The following is a 3145-nucleotide window of genomic DNA, read 5'->3' on the forward strand; positions in this document are numbered from 1 at the left end:
AAGTATATTGTGTACATTCTCAGAACATTCGATATACGTACTACGATATATTGAGTACATACTATGAAAGTTCCTATGTCCCACTTTTTTCAGTTCGTAGTATATTCTGTGAATATCTTGCAGTATATCTGTAGTATATCGATAGAACGTTGCCGGTATAATTTAGGTATATCTGTAGTATATCGATAGAACATTGACGGTATATTATAGATATATCTGTAGTATATCGATAGAACGTTGCCGGTATATTTAGGTATACTGTAGTATATCGATAGAACGTTGCTAGTATGTATAGGTATATTTATAGTATATCTATAGAACGTCGTCAGTATGTTATTGGTGTATCCATTAGGATTATAGGTTAGGTTAGGTTAGGTTATATTAAATAGTAGTTAATATTTGGTGAATTTATTAAAAATATGTATTTCAATAAATTCAAAATATTGTTTTACATTTTTATATATACACTTATTCTATATATACATTTCTCTATCTATATATACATATATATATCTATATATACATTATCTACATCTACTACATGCAGAGTGGACGCACACTAAGGCAATTTTCTCTTGGTTATTCTGCAACATAAAAATTATAAATAAAATTACTTAATAATACTTTAAACATATAAAATCTTTAACATGTATTAAATACAAAGCTAACAACACACATGCGATACACAAGAGTTCATACTTACTTTAGGTTTTGCGTTCCAGTAAATAGCTGGACAGACTGGTCGCACACTCAGCCAATCTTCTCTTGATTATGCTGCAACATAAAAATTACAAATAAGAATGACATACTTTACATGTATTATGTATATACGAAAAATAATATACTATAAAAGATATTATAAGTATATTCTGAGAATATACGAGAAATAATATACTACAAGAGATGTTATAGGGATGTTCTGAGAATATACGAGAAATAATATACTACAAGAGATGTTATAGGGATGTTCTTAGTACATTATGTACAGTGCATAAATAATATACTGATGACACAGTATATATAGAATATTCGTATATCATGTGTTAATTATTGTTAGGGTTAATTATTTGAGGTTTGATGTAAATGAAAAGCAAGTAATAAATTCATTGATAATTAATTATATTTTTATATTTCTCATGCGACTTTCTTAAACATAACCTCAATTTTGTGAAATGTTTTACCGTGACAAATTATGAAATGTAGCAAGAAATACTAAAAATATATAACAAATAAAATATTCTTAAACTTTATTTTATGTCTAATAAAATATTTAGAAAAGAAGGAGAAAGATTACTTACCTCTGAATTCGTCGATAATTCATAGAGAGAACCAACTAAAAACCACGCGGTATCAAGCGGTAGTCAAGACCGGTACCGGTAATATATCGGAAATGACGCTCTCAAATGGCGCTACTCTCTGCGTAAATTAAACGTATATTCATAATATACTGTTCAAGATATTAAACGTATATTCTGAGAATAAACGAAAATATACGGCAAATAATCCCAGATAGCACAAACATATTCTATAAAGATTCTATAAATATTTTCCGAGAATATTAAAATATTCTAAGAATGTTCTGTTATAATGAAAAGAACATATAAAAATGTGCAGAGAATAATAAAATGAGACTACTTATAATATGCTGAATACATATATAGAATATTCCTTGAAATATTCTTGTAATATGCTGAATACATATATATAATATTCCTTGAAATAGTCTTGTAATATGCAAAACACGTTTTAGGAATATTTAGGAAATATTTATAGGACATTCTGTATAGGTAATTGTAGGCTACACATAGATTATTATAATTAAACTATAGATTAATGCAAATACGCGCGTATTTGAATGAAAAAATAGATAGAAAATTATTACAAAATCAAAATATCTGTTAACATAAACGTTCCTCTTCTTTTTCTATTTTCTTTGCCAGTACTGGTGTAGTTTTTCCACCTTATATAAATATGTATGTTATCTTGTGCGACTTTCTTCAAGCATAACCTTAAAATTTTTTAAGTGTTTTATCCTGATGAACTGTTATATATAAGCACATGAAAGATATTACTAAAAATATATAGAAAAATAAACTTTATTTAATATATTTGATAGAATTAATAAAAGAAAGAGGATAATTACCTCTGATTAAAATATGTTATCACACACGCGACGCGTGTACGAAAAGGCACGGCGAAGACACACGACAACAAAACTGCGCATGTGCACTTAAAATGTGCAATAAATAAACTCAACGAATATTCTAAGAATGTTCTTCTCTATTATAAATATACGATTTCCGATTGTAACATTCTACGTATATTCATATAATATTCTATTCGAATATTCCAAAATTAAGAACATTCGCACTATACGATTTCCGATTGTAACATTCTACGTATATTCATATAATATTTTATTCGAATATTCCAAAATTAAGAACATTCGCACTATATTAGAATATTCATAGAATATTGTGTGCTATCTGGGATATGCTGTACAAGATATTAAACGTATATTCTGAGAATATACGAAAATATACGAAAAATAATATACTTCTTAAGATATTACAAGTATATTCTGAGAATATACGAAAATATACGAAAAATAATATACTGTACAAGATATTAAACGTATATTCTGAGAATATACGAAAATATACGAAAAATAATATACTGTACAAGATATTAAACGTATATTCTGGGAATATACGAGAAATATACGAAAAATAATATACTTCTTAAGATATTACAAGTATATCCTGAGAATATACGAAAAATAATATACTACAAGAAATGTTATAGGGATGTTCTCCGTATATTATATACGGTACGTACATTCACAGTATGAGTATAGAATATTCGTATGATATCATGTGCTGTTAGGGTAGTCTTAAACCTATAAAAATATATCCCTAAATTTGTCCAAATAATTCTCAAATGATTACAGTAAGAAAAAATAAGAAATAATAAAAAAAAATAAGAAATATAAAATTTGTTCAACTGATGTCTAATAAATGTACTTTAAACTTGATTTTCAGATAAAATAATTATTTCCCAAACGTTAAGAACATTACAGACGTGTTTCCCAAATAATTTCACGTCAATTACAATTTAAAAAAATTTTTTTTTTAATTTATGTCTG

General features: G+C 26.4%; 1 long non-coding RNA gene across 1 annotated transcript; it reads right to left on the minus strand.

Moving 5' to 3' along the window:
* Positions 1 to 468: 468 nt before the first annotated feature.
* On the minus strand, positions 469 to 1360 carry LOC145941591 (uncharacterized). The gene is made up of 3 exons (XR_014426186.1): positions 1299 to 1360; positions 704 to 774; positions 469 to 584 (listed from the first exon to the last, which is right to left on the minus strand). It is a non-coding gene; the product is annotated as an uncharacterized LOC145941591 (long non-coding RNA).
* Between the last annotated feature and the right edge of the window lie 1785 nt (positions 1361 to 3145).

Source organism: Prenolepis imparis, unplaced genomic scaffold (assembly GCF_030444845.1).
Source record: "Prenolepis imparis isolate NDT839.2.m4 unplaced genomic scaffold, iyPreImpa1.0 SCAF_10, whole genome shotgun sequence".
NCBI lineage: Eukaryota > Metazoa > Arthropoda > Insecta > Hymenoptera > Formicidae > Prenolepis > Prenolepis imparis.